Source organism: Alosa alosa, chromosome 5 (genome assembly GCF_017589495.1).
Source record: "Alosa alosa isolate M-15738 ecotype Scorff River chromosome 5, AALO_Geno_1.1, whole genome shotgun sequence".
NCBI lineage: Eukaryota > Metazoa > Chordata > Actinopteri > Clupeiformes > Clupeidae > Alosa > Alosa alosa.
This window is the reverse complement of record NC_063193.1, coordinates 33,882,739-33,904,965: the sequence shown is the minus strand read 5'-3', so window position 1 is coordinate 33,904,965 and position 22,227 is coordinate 33,882,739.

Below are 22,227 nucleotides of genomic sequence, written 5' to 3'. Positions count from 1 at the left end.
CGTATGAGCATACCTTGACAAACTAGATGTACTGCAGAGGGGTACAAAATATGACCGCCGCCCAGTCCAGCACATTTTCTCCACACGCTGAAAGGCATATATGATTCTAACTGTCTCACTGAACTGCATTATGCACACTCATTCTCACTGGTATCTGCTAGACCAGTGTTTCCCAAACTTTTTTTCTGGGGACCCACTTTTTAAAAATGACAGACCATCGCGACCCATTTCACTTCAGATCTAACATGCAACCACCAATATTGTTTTAGGCCACAGGTTCTCAAACTTTTATATGCCCCCCCTAACTATTCTACACTGCCATATGTATATGTAATAGCGCCTAGGTCTGGCCTACTACCACTACTATTACAGGGATTGGTGATGCACTGACTCAGTTTCCCACAACTCTGCAATCTCAATTACACATGAAACAATGTTAAATATTTTCAAAGCTATACAATTCTTGCTCAGTTTTGTACAAACACACAACCTCAGGTTTTCCTCATCCTGCTTTGAACACAGTTGTGTTGCATTTTGAGCACCATCAGCGTGGAAAGTTACCTAAAAGATAACGTTTTAATGCGCATCCGAGAGTTTGGGGATATTCTTGCATTCTACACAATCGTCACTCTTCAACATAGTAAGCTGTTCCTGTATATCTAAAGAGAGATGTTGTAGGCTACATTGCGTTGCAGACAAATGGATCTATAACGGCGTTAATTCCGATGTAAACATGGCAAATAACTCAAGTCACTATTGTAGCCTATTTCTGGAGGTTTCTTTGGAAAGTTGAATCCGCATTGAATCCGCAAGTTAAATGTTTGCTTGTTTGTAGGCCTTATACTAAGGCTGTGTATTGATGTTGTGACAAGCTATGTTGTAAGAATGTGAAATGAATACATTTCAGAATAAGAGGCTTTTAGCACAGCCAAAAGATAATAGAGTTCTTGAGGTGGAAAACAAGAGGAAATAATAGCTTTTAAAATGTCCATTTAAATTGTAGCCTTATATAATGCATTGGTGTGCATTTTAAATCCGAAATAATAAGGAATGTGAGGAGGCTGCTATTAAGTTTAAAGAGTGCATCTACAATCGAAACTATCAGCATATGACGCAAATTGAATAGCCATGCCCGGTATATGGATGTCTGCTTTAGTTGACAGCATTGTAACTAGATTTTAATCGGTCAACGGAAGCTGTCCGTTAATGTTCATGCTGATTCATGTCCGTTAATGTTCATGCTGATTCATGTCCCTTGCATTTTGCAACTGCGAGGTCCATAGCAGGCGCCCCACAGACATGTTTCCTTTTGCGAGTGAGATGCACGCTGCCCCACGTTCACCCCCAGTTTCAGAGCTATTCTAGGGCCGTCACTGTGGTAAACAAACTATATCCTAATAGAAAACTGATAGCTTCCCTGGTTAAATGGTATAAGCTAGGCCTATTACACAACATAAATTATGCTGGCGACCCAAATAAAATCTCCTCGACCCAGTCTTTGGGAACCAATGTGCTAGACAACAAGTACCAAAACATCATTAGTTCATAGATTTCACATGTAAAATACATTTTATACAACCCCACCTCCATCTTGCCTGTTCATAATTCTGAGAAATTCTTGAATTGTGTGCATGTACATGTTTATGTTTATGTTTATGTGTGGGTGGGTGGGTGGGTTTGTGTGTGTGTGTGCGTGCGTGCATGTGCTTGTGTGTGAGTATGTGTCATACGTATGATTACTGTGAATGTATGTGTGTGCATCTGTTCATGCACATGTGTGCATATGGAATGGGTTAACATGCAGGCATGAAAACGGGTCAGGGGTGAAAAAGGTGAGAAGGGTGCGCGAAGAGGGAAATGGCCGTTTCATAGCAAAACAAGCGCGATTGACATTGTTGCCAATAGTGCATAACTTCCATGGAGTAAGTTGCCTGTTTTCTTTATAAAGAAAACAAACTACAAAATGACTAATTTTTAAAAAAAAAATACCTTTATTTCTTCTTTTGGCTTGGGCCAAAAGTGTGAAGGGGCTCACTTGTGCTGTTTGGCAACATGCTTCAGCCTGGCCCTCTTCTCCTCAGTAATCTACATGAGTTTTTTTTCTTTATTTATTTCTTTGTGCCTGAAGTTATCAGACATTTCTGAAGATTTCATAGGCCTAATGGACACTTCATAGTAGACTATTAGAATAAGTCTGAATATTTGGACCAAACCAGGTAATAAATAAACTGGGTAGGGTAGACTAGGCTTTAATTTGTAAAATTGGTTTGAAATGTTTTAACCTGCAGCCTATAGGCTACTTACAGATTGTGGCATTGTGCTAGTGTGTTTAACCAACCAATAAAGTTGTGTGAACAGTGTTCACATTACATGTTAAACCCTGTAGACACAGACTAGGCCTACTGATCAGGCCACAGAACGTTTCTTAAAAGACAGCATTACCCTGTCAAACACTGCTTGGTTACATGCTGCTATTCCGACATGCCGCTACTTAGACATTGGCGTCTAATTGTCGAAGTGGCGGCATTAACATTCATTTTCAAGCGTCCCACTACTGCGACATTTTTTTTTCCATTGTCGGAGTAGCGACACTTGACCTTTTTTTCAAACGTCCTGCCATTCCGACGAGGTCATTAACAGTGGCGTAGCCAATATGGGCAGTATAGGCCTACAGTAATCGTCCCAACTTTAAACAACACACGATTTCATCACAGCTCAGACGATTCATGGCAAAAAAACAATAAAAGGCTACATTGATAAATAGCAGGGGCAACAGGATTGGATTCTATAATAGCTTATGCACAAGAACTTCAACCGAAAGGTTAGTCGAGTCTCAAGGAGTCCAAGAGTGCGCCTCACACACACCAGCTCCGTTGAACAGTGTATTTTTCGTGTTTAAGAGCTAAAAAAGTTGATTAGAGAGTCACATTTGAAATGTTGGGTAGCCTAAATTATAGCCTATAGCACGTGCATCTCAGAGGAAGAGATTTTTGAGAGAGAGAGAGGATTTAACCTAGGTGATGATTATTTGTGTCTGGTGGTTATTAGACTTGAGTATGGATACCTACGAATTGTTTTGAATAAAAAAAGATAAGACAACAAATGAAATGTGACCCTGCAAAGGCTTAAAACCAGTCGTTTTGGTAAAATTTACAAAATTAAGTTATTGTACTCACACGAACGGCCATAAACTAAGCTTTTCAACAATATGTATATCGAGGGTATTGCAAATAGTATTGGGTATTGGATAGTCGCCGACCCTCATTAGATGTGGATATTTGGAGGTAAGGATAGCCTTCAAGAAACAAGGTTATCGCAGTTGCTGTGAGACATATGGCCCTTCTCCAGTCTCTCAAAATCAAAACACACCCAATTCACGCTTGGACTTTTCGATTATGTTTCTAAATGTTGGGACTGATGGACACTGAACTCTGGAGGTTATTTGAACGTTCGTTGTGAAGTGGTTTACTGTAAAAGGAGCGTTGGATATCCCGCCTTTCTTTGCACAATTATAGGGCCATGATAATGCATGCGCTAGCCTAGAGTCGAGAGAAAGAAGACTAAATAAATATGCAGACATGTTATGTGCAATTCAACAACTACACGCATGACATAAAAAAGATATAAGCCTAACCTACATTTCTGTGTAGTAAATTGAGTTTATCCAACCTGCTGGCAAGCCAAAATGCGTTGTTATCATTGTCCTCTATGCAATATAAGCAACTTGAATATATCGCACATCCAGTTTGAACACCCTGATGGACACTGAACTCTGGGGGTTATTTGAACGTTCACTGAAGTGGTTTAGGCTACTGGAGCGTAAGAATTCCGCCCGTCTTTGCACAATTGGCCATTGATTGACGGCCATTAATTAATTAATATAGGTGGCCTGCACGCACAGTTTGTTTGATGCATGGAGTTTCCGACCGTTTTTCCCTGAGAGCTTAGAGAATAAAATGAGGAGAGCTTCCTGTGTTTTACATAATGTTTAACATTTATTCACATGGCCAGTTCAAAATCACCAAGGTTTTGACTGAAATGTGTGCTGATATCAATTATTGGGAAAAACATTGTTTGGAGTGGATAACGGGTGGATTGTTGATGTAGCTGCAGGTGCAGATGACATGACTACAGCTCATCCATGCATCTAGGATGTTGGAATTTGATAGGATACAGGAACTGAGGATTGGTAATGTCGGAATAGCGGTACTAAAAAAAATCGGAGTAGGGGCATGTCTACATAGAGGCATGTCGTAATAACGGTATGTCGTAATAGAGGGTTGTCGTAATAACGGGATGTCGTAATAAAGGGTGAACCCCACACTGTTTTGTCTCTGAACTCGACAAAACGCACCAGCCCAGTTTAGGAGCATTTAATTCAACTATTTAGTTATTCACATTAGCCTTTGCTATACTCATAGAGTAGGCTATGCCAATTTGCTTCACCTTTTGTCGATCTAGATGGCTCAAACTGCATGTATTCTTCATCAAATGAACTCGTTATGTCTATATTTCTGTCTAATATCGCTAACTTTAACAGCCTATGCTAGGTTGCTACACCAATCTCAACGTCTTTTTCTGACAGAAGTTGAAAGTTTCAACTAGCCCACCTGTGACCTCAATAAGCATTTCTACTCGCCGGGTTCACATTCCAGCTGACATTTCAGACGCATATATCTGTAGTCACACAAACAGGGAGGCTATTCCAGCGCAAGCGTTCTGTTCGCGTTGCATCTGCGGCAAATTTTTTTAGCTTCCACTGTTTAATAGGCTAAATGCATAGGGGCTGCATTCACATAATCGTTGCTGCTGGATCAGACAAGTTTTAATTGGGCTCTTGTCTCACAACGCGCATCAAGATGTCTTGGCGTCTGGTGATTTGTAAACTCAGTTGTAATCCCATACCACCCCCCCCCAATATTTTCTCATCGGATCTGCGCGAACCACGTAAGTCCCCTATTTTGGATTCAAAACGGCGAATTTCGCCGAAACGTGAGGAGTTTTCATGCCTGAACATGACCCCTGGAGGCAAACATACGCAAGAAATTGGTCATCCTAGGCCCTACGGTTCTCAAGATATTCACAGAAAACTCTGTTGGTGTACGGTCACTAAATGTACACATAAATTATTTTATTGTATGGCCCCCCCATGAGCGGAATTCCACGAAACTTGGCGTGCATTCAGAGGGTGTCATAATGATCCTACACTTCCAATTTCGTGCAGTTTTGACTATGTCAGGTCACAGATACCTGCGATTACAACACCTAATTTTTACTTTTTTGTTTTTAACTAGGTGGCGCTATACATGAAATGAGTGGTTATGGAATGTGTTGACATGGCCTCTTAAGATCAACATACAAAAAAAAGGTGGTCCTCCTAAAACCTACGGTTCTCGAGATATTCACTGCCCTACCCTCCTTTCGGGGGGTCCAGTCCAGTGGGGGGGCTACAGATCAAAACGAAGAACGATGGCTCCATGCTATCCATGTGGGGCTACATGCCCACCAAGTTTCGTGTAACCCGGTCTTTCAGTGTCCCGGGAATCCTTGACGGAAAATTGGCCATGCGAAAAAGAAAGAAAAAAAAATCTGACTAAACCTACGCTGCGCGGCGGTCATAATAATGGTCTAAAGTACTTAATTTTCATTCTATATTGATCTACTTTTGCACACAGCTTCGCAAGACCTGGTCCTAGGGCTCAGTTGTGTTTCTAAAATCATAGAGTGACCTAGAGGGCTGAAATGTGGTCAATTCAGAGATGCTTGTTATCTGGCAGAAAGAAAACACAATATTCTACAGTGGGCATCGCTTTCAAATGGCCACTTCAGTCGTGCATTACGAGGCGTGAAGCTGCGTGAAGCTTTAGTACCACTTTCAGCCGTACTGTGCGTGGCCTGCCACTGTACATCGCTATGCCTGCAGCCCCTTCTGAAAAGCTTGATTTACCTCGATTTAAGCTACTTGGGTATGGCTTAAGGCTTGACTACACGGTGGTAACAAAAATCGAAATTGAAATTTGCTGTCTAGATTATTGTCAGTGTTGGGGTAACGCAACTATGCAAATCAAAACAGTGGTGTGATAATTGAGCCAGTAGAGAAATAACTGTTCAGAATTAATCTGTAGCCTTGGGTAGGCTTCTGCGACGTTTTTTTAACAGGCTACTTATAGAGGCTTAGACAACTATGACCCACGCTTTTGGTTTGTAAATTAATTTGCCCTACTTCTTGACTGCAATGTAGTCAATTGACTGTTTGACATGTCATTTTTATTTTTCTGTACAATAAACAAATACATCTGCTTTTATGCCGCAGAATTACATCCATATTTGGAACTTACATAGTCCAATGCATCGTTACACTCACGTTGGTGTTTCCCAAAACCATAGTAGCAACGAGCGTTACGCAACCACTATCGTAAAGTTGTGTGTAGTTACAACTACACCTCTCGACCTGTGGTAGAATGCTAGTAGAAGCATAGTTCCAGGGATCTTCATGTCAAAGGCGCCAGTGGCGCCAGTTATTTGTTTGCAAATTAATAATTATAAATATATTTAGGTTTCCTAATTGATATTTACACTTCTAACCACCATACATCCATATTTTAAAATGCCCAAGGCAGAAAATACATAAATTAAAAGTCAATTTGCAGCCATGTGCATCGTAAGTAAAAGTCCACACACCTGCAGATAATAATAAGGTGGTGCGACTTTTTGACGAGTCAGCTGAGAATATGTAGCCTTTGATTTTCATGGAGGGGGGGGGTCTTGTTAGTTCACATAAACCAAACCAAGAAGGCTGATTCTGATTTTGATAATATGATCTGCACAAAAGATAAACTTAGGTAAACAACAATGTCAATATTGTTGTCAAAATCTTAACAGATTCAAACTCTTGGACAGGGGACTGGTAACTTCGGGCTGTCATCTGCGGCCTTAACGCACGCGCCACAGAAGTATGTACAGGTGCCCGCTCACGTGCTACTAAACGTCATTAACCACCTTAGTCCAGACTACTGAAGTTTGGAAACTATCATGGTCCAAACTTACAGTACTATGTAAATAATCACGACAGTTTTGGGAAACAGTCGTAACTTACATGTTAGTTAGTTGAGCGATGCATCCTGTTAGTAAAAAGCTAACCTCCGTGGTTAATGCGGGAAAGCGCCCAGATCAGCTTGTAGGCCATTAGCAATCTGTTTATATTATTTCATGAAGCCTACACAGTAGATCACATGCCACATTCTCACTTTCAATTGACAGATGCAATAGCCATTGGTCAAGTGACAAAACACCTGGATTAAATATCGTAGGCACAGGAGAAAACTTGTACAGTCATTGGCCCGTGGGGAGATCACATGCCAGTTGCCTCTCCCTTCAGTGCTATGACTTCGTTAGGCTGTGATATTGTTTCTATTGCCAATATCAATGTGTCTTTGTTCATGGGTTTGGCCTCACAGCAGAGGCTTAGACAACTATGACCCACGTTTTGGTTTCGTAATTTGCCCTACTTATTGACTGCAATGTAGTCAACTGACTGCTTGACTGGTTATTTTTATTTTTCTGTACAATAAACAAATACATCTGCTTTATGCCACAGAATTACGCGACTTGGCCAGCCTATAGAAGCGGGCACATTTTGGAAGAATAGAGAATGTACGCACACAAGAATCTGTAGGCTATTTGTGGCTGGTTACCAGCAAACAATGTTTAATGCATTAACTCAAGGCGTCAAACATTTTCTAAACAATACAAACAGAAAGGATGCAGCAGGCAGCAAATGTAGAAGAGTCATTTCAGTGGAAGAACAAAATGCTGAATGAAGCCCTGAAGGCATATCTGGCAAGTTGTTATTTTTTTGAAGGCGTAAATGGTTGGGCTATAGGCCTAGTTTGCAAGAAGGAGACATAAAGTGTGAGCATGCCACACTATCCACAGCTGTGGTAGCGGGGGGTAGGAGGATTACTGTTAAGCGCAGGATTTATATAAAATTCTTCAACAGAAGGCCTGCCTTGAATGCAGGCTTGCCCAAAAAAAAAAGGCCTGTGGTTTTGCGCAGCCTACAGTAAGTAGGTCTTAGTGAGTTAGGAGTCCTCTAGACTTCTTTTAAGCTGTCTCAGAGGTGAAAAGTTGCGTTCATTGGGGGCAGGGCATTATTAACAATTCATAGACCCTTGGGAACAAATGTCTGATGCCCCCCCCTGCCCCCCAGCCAATGTGAATCGGGCGGTCAGTTAATAGGCCTATATCGTTGAAGATTTGTATTGCCATTTAAGGCATCGAGAGGCATCTGTGAGGCCAAGCCTCACCAAGTAGCCCGTTTGTTTACAACTAACATTACATTTAATTGAACTGCTTATATGCTATGCCTAAATAGTTTCAACATTTTGAATATCAGTGTCGGGTGAATTAGGAAATGCCTTATGGCTGAAAGCTGCTTGGGATCCCCCCCTGTCAAGCAATAACCATACAAAAGTTAAAACAGATGATATGATCGCTGCTCACTGACATAATGCGCAAATAATATAGCCTAGATATTCCAATATATTCAATACATGTGTTTATTTTTAGAGGGATATTCGAACGTCATTTTGAGCAATTTTGACAGCCCTAGTCCACCGTGAGGCTACGCATGTCGTCTATTAACACCTTCCACATAACCCCGTGAGTGGGGGTCGCTATAATGCGTGTGAAATAGCACCATTGAGTAGCCTATGCGAAATAGCCTTAAATCGTTCGGTGTTGTGTGCCTTCTGGTTTCTCCACCTACTGGTTTCCTTGGCGTGCATGCGCTGCAGCTGTTGTCAGATATTCACAAACAAGTTATTTTAGGCGGTTTGAAGTCGCCATTCATAAGCCATGAGCTTCGGCTACATTACAGCCACTCAGACAAAAGACATGTAAAAATGTATGTTTTGAAAACTAGCATTAAACTGGTTTCGATCCCGCAAAAGCAACACACCTGATTCCCTACTCTTTGAGCCAACTAATATGTTACGCAAATCATTTAACTATTGTAGGCTACCATTAATTAATTATTGTAGGCCTAGTAGACCTAAATTCTGAGAAATTAAATGGTGCAGAAACGATCTAAATAAGCGACCAGACCGCGATGTCTTCAAAGGGTTGAATGAAGGAGTTTGCAAAAAATAGTGTATTTTTCAAGTCAATAAACATTCTTAATTTTGAATGTCAGGGAATATCTGACTTTTAAAAAAACCATAGGCCTGGTAGTCGCTCAGACAAGGTGTTATAAGATAAAGGCAATACCATTTGTGTCACCTAATGCAGTTCAGTGAATTAGCAAGATACCATCAGAAGCCAACAATCATAAAGCACAGTGCGCGCGCTCTCTCCCCTGCGCATGAAGCTGTCTGCGTGTTGTAGGCTAGATTTGTGTGAGTTCTTTCCATCTGCTTTACTTTTGTGAGTTGCGACCACCAAGGCTGTTATAGACGTTCTATGAGGTACCAGTGTTTAGCTGTGTCAGACTACTTTTAAAACGATATTCAGGGCTATATACATTTTAAACATTCGGGGCTGAAGACGCGACAAAGCCTTGCGTTAATTCTTCAGGTGTGAAGTGTCAGGAATTTTCATAGGAGAGACGTTCTCATTGGTGGTTAGTATATGGAGTAGGGAATTGACAGCAACATATCCAATCACATTATGAGAGATGCTGAATGTAAATTTAGCCGGGACTGTAAGCTGGCACACGAGGGTACTCGATGTTTTCAGTGGGTGCCGAGAGCGGAGGACCCACCGTGATGGGCTTTATGACAAGCGTATCTGGCGGTTGCATCCATTACAAACAAACATGCAATGTGAGCGTCTGGGACTGGGGGAGAGCACTAAATGCTCTTCTGAATAAGCACGAAGTCAAGCCTTTAAATGAAAAACACTCTTTAATAATCAAAAAAATAAACGCTAATGAAGCAAACATCAAAAATCGTTTATCGCCTGTAACTCCGTGATAACAGGACGTAACAGGAAGGCATTTGGCTGAGCAACGGAGGTTAATATTCTCTATATTTTGTCCAAATGATGTCTGTCTATCATCGTTGCACTTTCGGAGAAAACCAGAATGTTTAATTTGTCCTGCGTTTCTTCTCACGGCTGCAAACGGGATTCACTCGCCCGTTAACCAAACATTTCTTTATTAGGGCAGGGCAGGCATATTTCTGGCTATTAAATTATTTCTAAACCAGTCTGCTAAAGTCTGTAGTGAAGTATGTGTAGGGTTTTCCAGCTCCATTTCTTTTTACGAGACACCCTGCTCACTAGAGACTTCTGCCGGTTGTTGCAGCGTCGTTGCAGCGTCACTGGAAAAATACAAATTAAAGTTGCGTGATGCCGCATGATCCCGCGCGCAGACCGCGAGTAGACCAAAAGAACACACTGCCCTCTGAAGTAGGCAGTGTAATGTTAAAGGCGGGCGCCATGGGCAACAGGTTATGGGAAGATTTAAAAAGAGAGACTGGCACTCTTGCACTCTAGTAACATTTGTGTGGTCCAGGTACCATTGCATAAAAAATGGTTTTCATTCACAAGAGTACTTTTATTTTTATACTTTAAGTACATTTACAAGCTTGTACTTTGTTACTTTTACTTGAGTAAAGAAGTTTTTAACACAAATATTTGTACTTCTACTTGAGTACGGAAAGTGAGTACTTTTGCCCTCTCTGTTTAACACGGGAAACCCAATAGAGTTTGAGGTTTTTGAATGACATCTGTGTTAACTGTTTTGCAAAAGGGTGTGAGAAATGTGTGAACCCAATGAAATGTTGTGTGATGATGTGTGAACACATTCGCGAGAGATGACTTCTGCTGTGCAAAGAAAGTGTTCATGAAGACCAAGTGGATCCCAGTTTCCTTAAGCTTGTCAAAGCAATCGAGAAAAACTGTAGAAAACTTTAACCATCAGTGACACATTGAAAATATGCTAACTTAAACAACTGGTGAACAAGTGATAACTTTCCAAGACAACATCAAACTATTAGGCCAAGGTGAATTTACAATCCCACTCAGTGGAATATTTTTAGTTTCGCAAAAAGCTGGGGGAACGCTTGTTAAACTCACCTCATCAAGTCTTTCATTTAACCCACCGTTGGATGAAGAAAAAATAACATAAAGAGAGGCCACTATACTTTGCCTGTCATTCTCACTTGTCACTTTCTCTCTATCTCATTCTCGCATGAAATAGATTTGCGGGAGATTCTAATTCATATGCTCAAGGAGCTTTCCGGAGAAGTTGGATGTCTGCTCGTTTTTGCATAGTTTTTAGTAAAAAAACGTAGCGGCGTACTTTGATGTGAAAATGCGTGGTTGCTACGTAGGTCTGGAGAACATGTTTTCACTCCTGACTTGCACAAGCTAATAGTTACCTGTGAATGGGTTGGTGTGTGTGTGTGTGTGTGTTTTTTGACTGAGTGAGTGAGTCAGTGGTGTGTGTGTGTTTGTGTGTCAGTGTGTGTAAGAGAGAGAGAGAGCGCGAGTGTGTGTTAGCCGATTTCATATGAATGAGTAAATACATGTTTTTGTGAGTGAAAAAGAGAGAATTAAAGCAGCAACTCCGTATTTAATCTTATACTCACCGTAGTTTCTCCAGTTTACAGTTGGAATCCTCCAGAAGAGAACAAAGATGCTTCACTCCTGAGTCTCCTGATTCATTATAACTCAGCTGCAGCTCTCTCATGTGTGAGGGGTTTGATCTCAGTGCTGATGCAAGAGCTCTGAAGCCTTCCTCTCCAATACTGCAGAATGACAGGCTGTAGAGAGAAGTAGGACAAATACTTAACATCTTCATTTCCTTTTGGACAATCAAATTTTATGATCAACTTACAATAATCTGTTAAATAAGGTTGCGTGGATAAATATTGTGCACAGGGATGTGTGTGTGTGTGTGTGTGTGTGCTTGTGTGTGTGTGTGTGTGTGTTCAACAAGAAAATGCAGTGATAAGACAATATTAACCGATTTCATGTGAATTAGGTCTGTAACGATATGCGATTAGAAACCGAAATCGTGACACTCATATCCACGATACTGTGTCGCGGTGTAAAAAGGCAGAACCGCGACACACCCTTTACTTACCGGTAGCCTACGTTGTACAAAAATAAATAAATAAATAATTTCATACCTCTCGTTGCTTTCATTGTAGACTATGTGTTCAACTTTACCAAACAGTATAGAAGTAAACCCCCTCTCCTTGCCCCAATCTCTCTCGCGCTCCCTCCCTCTCTCTCCTGCTCAATGAACACGCGCGGCCAACACAAAATAAAACATTCACAATCGTGAAAACAAGGACGCATAAAAGACGACTAGCTAAATTACTATTAAATCATCTTAGCATCATTAGCATGCTGCACATATTTGTTTAAAACTTTTGCATTCAAGTTGACTGATCATCTCAATACCAACGTTTCCCAAAAAGGCCTGTCCCAAGGAGAACAAGTATTACCTTGAAACTTGAACACACATGGGGAAACTGAACAGTCCAATCAGTAGACAATGATAAGCTAGCCAACTATACTTTGTTTACAATAACCAGACAGCTGAATTAAAGAGGTAGAGTTGTAATAAAAATAGTAGGCCTAGGCTATAGGCTAATCTGCATAAAGTGTGCTGTCATAAATATCAGACATTCAGTAAAATCTTTTTATGTCAGGATATAAAATAATACAAATATATTATAGCCTACAATATATTGTAATCCTCTGGTCTTCCAATGTTATTTAATAAAATGTCTAGCCCCCCCCCCAAAAAAAGAAAAAGAAAAATTGAGGTTTGTATCGAACCGTGGGTCAAAAATCGTGATACAAACTGAATCGTGAGGTTGGTGTATCGTTACAGCCCTAATGTGAATGAGTAAATACATCTTTTTGTGTTAGAAAAAGAGAGAAATAAAGTATTTAATCTTGTGATACTCACTCTAGTTTCTCCAGTTTACAGTTGGGATCCTCCAGAAGAGAAGAAAGATGCTTCACTCCTGAGTCTCCTGCTTTATTCCCTCTCAGCTGCAGCTCTCTCATGTGTGAGGGGTTTGATCTCAGTGCTGATGCAAGAGCTCTGAAGCCTTCCTCTCCAATACTGCAGTATGACAGGCTGTAGAGAGAAGTAGGACAAATACTTCATCTTCATTTCCTTTTGTTTAACAGTTTACATTACTGTCAACTTCAATAATCTGAGGAGTGTCTGTGTGTGTTTGTGTGTGCCAATGCGCAACATGGCGGCAGAAGCAAACGCCACTACACCACTCTAACGTACCCGCACCCATCTTGACTGCCGGCGAAAATGCAGGCAAGTACAAGATGCAGCTATAGCATGGAAGTGATCAAACTCTTGTTTGCAATGTGTATTATTGCAGTTTGCACAGTTGGCCGTAAAAGCCGCTCTAAGTAATGAAAGAATCAAACAGCAAAGGTGGTGCGTCCATGACACCCGACACCCAAAACGCAGAGAGGCCTCCTGGCATCAAGAAACAGCAAAGAAAAAAAAAAACTTTAACTGACTAAACCAGGTTCACCAAGATTCTGGCCTTTGGCTCCCGGACTATGATACCATAGCTTATTGTCATGGTTATAGGAAGTATATTTAACTGAGTGATGAAATTTTGACTTATTAGAGAAGATTTTTCTTTAGTATTTAAGTATTTTAAATACTTTAAATGCAATCCTTCAAAGTATTTTTTTACAAACGACATGTGTTCCAATCCTGCAAAATCCAAATTTTAAATTATGCAAAAGTAATGAAATATGTATTTACATATTAAATATGTATATATGTAAATACATATAATTAAAATAATTTTCAATTTCAATTTATTATCACTTATAGAGCTCCAAAACATTACACATGCCTCATGGCGCTTTACAGAGTGTTAACCAATCAAAGAAGGCCCATGAGTAAAAAAAGTCTAGAATTGGAGATGTAGGAAGAAACCTCGAGCACGACCCTAAGGTCAGTACAGAATAGTACGGTATGTTACATGATAAATGAATAAGTTAGTTAGGTGTAGAGAAAAAAACATGGTGTTTTAACGCCACCTGAGGTGTATGATACAAAGAGATGGGATGGTTACATATCCAGTATGATAATGCATGAATCTCATTTAGTGTCAGAAAGTTCAAATTGACCAGTGTAGTTAATGAATTGTCCAAGGGGAATAGGAGTTGTCATAGGGCAAGTAGTGGGTCGCTAGGCTGTGCAGGCCAGGAATCCAGGCAGGAGGACAGCAATAGGCGATGATAGTGCAGTCTTAAGAATGGGACTTCAGGTGAGATGAGTGAGATTAGGGCCAAACACAAGGATGGCTGATGACTAGTAATGGTATACCTCACAAGTGAGGTAAGGGGGAAAGAGAGAGAGATATTACTAAATGGGCAAAATACTGCCCATGTCTGTGCAAAGAGATATTGTATGTGCAGACAAATGAACCCATGACACCGTGGACGTCAATTCTAGATAGTGAAAATAACTATTTAGATAGATAGATAGATAGATAGATAGATAGATAGATACTTTATTGATCCCCAAGAGGAAATTCAAGGTCTCAGTAGCATACAGACATCACAAACAACATGCACTAACAGCAGAAAAAGTAATACAAGTATGTAATACAAAAAACACAACTAAGCAATAAGAACAGTAGCCACACCCATCCACCTCAGACAACAAAGGCTCTGATGAGTCGGGGGTGGCCCAAGTGAATGATAAAAGTGGAGGCTCTGGTCCTCCTGGGGTCTTCTCTTCTGCCTTCTTTCCCATCTTGGGGCTTCTTTTCCCATCTTCTCTTCTTTTCTACCTTGGACCTCTTCTCTGGGTCTCTCTCTTTTCCCCCTCTCTCTCTGTCTCCCTTTGTCTCTCTCTCTCTCTCTCTCTCTCTCTCTCTCCCCTTTTCTCTATCTCTGGGTTTGTATTGTTTTATCTGGTGTATCAGTTATCTCTAACTTGTCAAGTTTACCTCTGTGAATTGGTTAAGTTTCCTTTGTTATCATTTGCTACTTTGTTACAGTAGACTATGTGAGTTTACTTGTACATTCAACTGAAGTGATATGGGTTACATTTACCTTTAAGACTTAATGCCTATTAAATTGTTAATTTGCCTACCAATCGGATAACTTCAATTCTCGTAGTGTGCCATGCCATTCTCCTCAATAGCTGATAAACTAGTTACTTGGTAATTGATTGGTGATTCAAATTATTAATCAAATGGAGTCAGATTAACGAGTATGTAATAATATCATTGCCATTTAACTCTTCACCCTATTTGTCCACACAAGCTCTTTCAAGTGAGGATATAGCTCGACGTCTCTATGTTTCCGAGGCTATATCTATACATATATTAAGAAAGGCTTCTTACAGTTCTGTCACGGCCTATGTCGGCATGTTTCTAATCTAAACCGAGTGATTAATGTTGGTATTGTCATTGCCATCAGCCAAAACCTAAACCTATTGCAAGCATATAAAACAGTTAACTTAAGCAGACCAATATGAGTCATTATTTGTGTTAAATATCTAGGTGTTGGAAAAAATATATAGCCTGGACAAATATCTGGGTATCCCATAGCTTATCAACTGTCTGTATTTAACGGCAGCTGTTGGTGCACTCTTGGCTACCGGCCGGAGTTCGTGATCCTATCTCTTCTTTTTCATCTCTGAGTAAGAGTAGCCTAGGCCTATTTGAGACACAACAATAGGTTTTGACCATACATATTTATGTATATAGTTACTCTACATCGAGAGACCATAGGTACAATACATCAGTCAAAAAACAATTGAATCTACGGTCACACTAGTTCACCTGCAGGTAGCGAAGCAAGAGGAAAATCTCACATCAGAAAATCGAACCTACAACGTTGGGATAATAAGTCATCTGCTTTAGCCACTACACCATTTGTCATTGCTGATGTAGGGTCTGTGAAGATTATAATACTAAAAAGCAAGGCAATACTTGAATTAACATAAATAGCAAGAATGAGCCAAGTAGGGGAGTCCAGTGTCTTAATCAAAATTAAGCTACAGGATAGATCAATCATTGAGTCACGAGATAAACATCCACTTTCGCAAATTCTGGTTAGGGCGGGTTGTGATTTTGCCAGGGCACTCCGACACCAACAGGAACTACCAAGGAACGACACAAGTGCGACTGCCTAGGGCAGTAGTTCAAAACCACCAAACTTTAAGTCCCTTGTTTTATGATTGAGAGTTCGAACTACCCTTTCTAGAAACACCAAACCAAGAGCGATGGAGCTTACTACCAAGGTTTTCAACGTAGTTAGCAAACGATGCTTTCTAGAAACGACCCCCAGAGCAAGATAGATTACTGGCAGCAGAATACGCTGGATATGTTGAAGCACGCCTATGACTCTATGGCGCCATTTTGGTAAGCTCAGGTGTCGCCACAGACGCTGGCTACCGTGGGAATCTATGGCTGATCCTAACATGTTAACAATATTTATTCTGTAAAGCTGTATGTTGAAATTACGTGAAAACCCAATAGACCACACCGTGTCTAGACCAGTTAAATATATTATAAAGACAATGTAGAATTATTTCGAGGGTAAATTAGGCTAGGGCACTGACATCTGTCCATCATCCACCAAAGTTCAATAGGCCAGTGTTGGGGTAACGTGTTACTGTAATTTCAAGCATTTTATTGGGAAACTAAGTAGTCTAAAGGTAACACATTACAATTTAAATTTCAGTAATTGTTAGTTACTGAATAACTGTAACGTCCATTCCTGCATTAGGCCTACTCATAATATCTGTCTCTAGCCTATTGACATTGTTTCCATGATTGTTTTTAAAATATTTAAAATATGGATTAGTCTAGGCTACATTATTTCATAGAGATGTGCGATAGTGTAGAGCACCCATTCTCTCCCTGCACCTCTCTCCCTCAAAAGCGGGTTCAGCCCGCATCTCCCCTACGGAAATCAAAACGGTGGCTTGTGCAAGAACTTCATGCAGACTACAACTGGCGTGGTGTAGCCTACACACAACTTTGTTCAAAATTGATGCATTCAAGTTGACTTTGCAAAAGTTAGAATGCCTATTTATCAGCTAACGTTGTCAGTCGCGTTGTCAATTCAAACTTATTCAAACGACTACGGAATTAACTGTAGCTTAATTTGTGGAGGTCGAAGAAAAAGCACCTGTTTGACATATACGCTAGCCACCGGCTGGCCTCCATGTCAGTCTTGCCCGTCCCGATTAGAGGGGCTTTCCTTCAGTGAGGCCTATACGCCATCAATAACGCATAAGTCAGCACCGCGCCTGAGAGATCAATAAATCAGTCAAATCGCCGCCACAGCCCTGTTTATTTGTCAGGTGTGATGAAATGCGCTCATATTCCACTTTTATGTCATCATAAACGTTGCATGCCTATGGAAAGGTTTTGTGGTAGGATTGTCCAATGGTCAAGCTGCGCGGCTTCAATTTGTGTTTTAATTTATCGCGACGCAACGATGCTGGGTTCATCAGTTTTGCATAGTTTAAAACGTTTAGCCGACTGCGCAATTTCTCATTTTCAGTTCTATAAGTTCCACTTTTCATGTCATGAATATAACATGCCTATGATAAGGCTTTGCAGTTGTACAATATGGTCAATATATTGTCTCAATTGTGTTTTCATGTGACGCAAGACCCGATGCTGGGTTCATGCACTTGGGTCAACCTAGAACAGGAACATTTTGGAGAGGGAATGAGAGAATGAAACGCGACGCGAAGAAACACTTTTTAATTAAACGTAGCCTAATTTACAAAGCCATTTACAAAGACATGTTTTAATTTGGCTCCAGCCTGTATATAGGCTAATGATTTTTGAAAACGAACTTCTGTGGTCATATGCATTGCACATAGGCAAAACAGGACAATTTGGGAGTTTTTGACTGCATGGAAAACGATAATAATTAGTGTCAAAAACGGTTGTGTTTTAGCCCTAGGCCAACTATTTGCATTTATTTAAGTTACATCAGGCGGCAGTGAAATCTTGACCTTATTAGTGATTGATAATAATAGCCTATGCCTATGCTGTGTTTAAGCAGGCGTGAACAAAGGGTTAATGTATAGCCTACAGGTAAAAAAAGAACAATGGTGATAATATAACGTTAGCTAAGTTAGTTTGCCTGCTAGCTAGCTTATCAGTAGGCTATACAGTCTCTCAATGGGAATTTATGTGGATCTATTTACCAGTGCAATAGCTACTTCTGTGTCTAAATAATAGGCCTATTTACCTCTCCTTATTGTGGAGAAACGGGGAATTGACTGACACCAATTACAAAAGCGCCAGCTGCTGGAGATCGGTAATTAACAGCAATGGGTGTGTTCAAACACCTGAGCCTAATGAACTGATAGTTTTAAGGGGGTGCTGCTGAGTTGGGGGTTGAGACTGGAATCACGCCGTAGGGAGCTCCTGGTTAGCATGGACTTTGGGGACTTGAGGGTTGGACCTGTTAGGGGTCGCCTAGCACCACCGGTAGCTGAAGATACCGGGGAACCACTTATTGGCCCGAGGAAGACAGCGGGCTTTGGATCTAAGGTAGCCAGAATCCAGTGTAGGGAATGCCAGTGAGCTACCCTGAATGTGCGTGTGACCAGAGACACTTATGACCAGCTTTTCAGTGAGACGACGGGGTCTCACTGAACCCGACAGGGAAGTCCGCTTTTAATAACTTTGTAATTGGCGTGTGTGCGGCGTGTGTGTGTTGTTGGACTATCGTTCGGGCTAAAGGCCACCACAGCTGTGTATTCTTTTTTTAGCGCCTGACTTTCCGTGTGTATTGAAAGTAGCCTACCTGTTTTTCTAAGTAACTAGCCTAGTAGTGGGTGGAGTGTATTTCTCACGTGGTATTTATTACTGGAGAAATGTGGCAAAGACTTTATTATTGCAGTGTTGAATTGATGAATTGTAGCCTGTCTTAACGTGGGCCTATTACCCATTCCGCAGGTGTTCTTTAATTTTATTCAGACCTATTGTGATTACCTAATGTGTGTGTTGCTGTTTGGCCAACGTGGGCCACTTTTAGGATTTGTTAAAGTAAATAAAGATCATTGTTATTTCCTTCAGACCGCCTGTAATGCTCAGTGTTTTGACCGGACCAGACCGGGTTAATTAAAGGTGGTGGCAGCAATATTCGCTGGTCACCGTGGGGAGTTACTAGCGTCACTAGGCGCTAAACTTTATTACACTTATTCAGTGTAAACTTGGAAAAAGATAAATCAGGCCTTTCACACTGTCAGTTCTTGCAGTTCATTACCGAGTAAAAAAACAAACAGCTGGCAACGTTAAAAACAGCTGTTCAGGTGGGCTCATAGAATTGGAACTGTATATGAAATGTTGCGCTGAGCTTACCAACATGGCGCCCTGTCGGGCTCAGAGCGTACTTCATGCCTATGACGTAACTGATCTATCTTGCTCTGTTCTAGAATCTTTGCTAAATACACATTATGCTAAATAACACTAAATCTAAATGTCTAAAACAGTATCAACATAGTGTGCTTAGGGGTGATTAAGCTTGAGGTGTTTACAATGACTAAGGCTGTGGAGCCTGTGATTCTCTGTGCATAGTAAAGTAAGGTTCTCTGTGACAGTGAGTGTCATGGTGATGGTGCAAATGAGTAAATCCAACAGTGCAAGAATAAAGTCTAGAGACCAGCATAAAATAAATATGGACATATAAGAGAGTAGACAAGGTAATATAAAAAACTATAGAAAAACTATATCAGTGCAAGAATGGGTTGACGTAATAGGGTTACAGCCATTATACAAGTATTGATTATAAATTATTAAGTATAGGTATATGTGTGGCCACAATCCGGCTGTGGGATGTAGGGAGGATTATGCTGGTAGCAGAGCGGGCTTAGACCTGCGGGAAATCACCACCATCTCCTTGGTCTTTGAAGTGTTGAGTTGAAGGTGATTGAGTTTGCACCATTGCACAAAGTCCTCCACCAGGCTCCTGTACTCCTCCTCTTGCTCGTCCCTGATACACCCCACAATTGCAGTGTCGTTAGAAAACTTCTGCATGTGGCATGACTCAGTGTTGTAGCAGAAGTCAGATGTGTACAGGTGAACAGGACTGAGAGAGCACAGTTCCCTGTGGGGCTCGGTGCTGCTGATCACTGATGTCAGAGAAGACAGTTCTTCAGTCTGATCGAACTGTGGTCGCCGTCAGGTAATCTGTAATCCATGTTACCAGGTGAGCGTCCACACCCATCTGCAAAACTTGTCTCCCAGTCTGAGGGGTTGGATGGTGTTAAAAGCACTTGAGAAATCAAAGAACATGATTCTCACAGCACTTTTTTTCCCTTGTCTAAAGTAAGAATGTGTCCTGTGTAGAAGATAAGTGATGGCATCGTCCAATTCTCCTTTCTCTTCTCTGGTATGCAAACTGTAACGGGTCTAGTGCATGGCGTTCCTGTGGTCTGAGCATATAAGACCAGTCGCTCCATTGTCTTCATCACATGTGATGTTAGAGTGACAGGCCTGTAGTCATTAAGCTCACTTGGTTGTGGCTTCTTAGGGACGGGGGCGAGACATGATGTCTTCCACAGTGTTGGCACTTGTCCGAGACTCAAGTTGAAGATGTGCTTCAGTGGCTCCCCCAGTTCAGCTGCACAGGCCTTGAGCAGCCTTGGACACAGTCTGTCAGGCCCGGCTGTCTTCGTAGGACTAAGTTTTCTCAGTTGATCTCTTACCTGATCTGCCGTGATGTGGGGGGGGGGGCTTCTGGGGTCTGTGTGTCTGATGGGTGTTGACTGAAGTCGTTTTCACCTCATTGTTCGTGGTCGCCATGTGGGGGAGGGGTGCAATATCCAGTGATGGTGGGGGTGTGATAGCCTGTGATGGTGGGGGTGAGTGTTGCACTGGTAGTAAGGGGGTGTGGGGGCTGGGGGATGACCACCTCCTTGATGTCCCTGTCAAGGCTGCCATGGTTGTGGACACCTCAACAGGCACTCCTTAGCCTCTTTCAGCTTGGTTTTGAGCTCCCCCTGCACGTGCCTCAGCTCTGCCATGTCCCCCTTTCTAAACGCCATCTAAGTCCTCTCCATTCTGTAACACACTCTAGTCAATGGACTCAAAGCAGTCTCTCAGAGCCTCGTCTGCTTCTGGTGTCCATTTCATGAAGGTGCGCGTGGCAACCAGTAGCCTCTGTACCTCCGGGACGTTTCCCATCACCATCGATGGAACTGCAGGTTTGTTTCTCCACTTCTTCTCCCGTTGCATCGTCCTCACTTTAATTCCCGCTCTGCAGCCCCGGATTCGCCACAGTCCCTCTGGGATATTGATGTTATCGTGAACCAGACCAGCCTTCCGTCGTAGTGCGAGCAGCTGATTCCTTGTGTAAACAACAAGTTTGCTGCCGCTGGAACATTGCAATAGATCCATATCCATGGGATGGAATAAAATAACACTCCAGTGTGTAATCCAAAAAGTTGCCAAGTAAAAGTAAACAAAGACGGAGAAAAAGACACAAAGACACACTACTAAGCAGGCTGCCACTAACGTCGGCGCCGGAATCGGGACCTATTTGTGGAGGTTTCTTTATTTGGAAATCCACATTTTTCTCTTGAGTTAACCCTTTAGGCGCCACAGTCGACTTTAGTCGACAAGATGCGGTACTGAATAAAACGGCCGATTTAGTCAAATAGGGTGTCATATTTCGCTCGACCTCCACTCCACTAGATGGCAGACAAGTCATACGCCATCCCTGAGTCGAAAAAATCATGCTTTAAACAAAACTTTCGGCTGCAGTGAATCAGTCGTGCAATACCGAGCTAAAAGGGTGAGCTGGTTTTATCAGAGCGATATTGTCAACGCCAAGCGAAAATTTGCATTAGATTTTCGCCTAATGGCATCAAAAAGTTTACCTGAAATGAAGTGTTGGGTCTTCTATTCAAGGACCCTGATTCTGAAGGGGAATATCTGCCTTTCAGAAATGACGGTGATTTGTTTAGTGAGGGCTTCAGATGCGTCCCTGCCTTGCACGATGCAGCTGGACAAAGTGAGAGTTTACTCCATAGTTTAGCTTACACCAAGCACAAACGTTGAATCGCTTTGCCCAATGTCACTGGGGGAATAATGTTTCACGGGTTCAGAGTGTTCATCGGGAAGTTAGCAGGGGTGTTAGTGGTGGGCTTAACGAGGCTCGAGAGGTAGCCTAATATCCATAGCAGCTAGTCTTCTGTCTTCTGAACGCAGCCTCTCCAAGAATCAGGCGACGGTAACG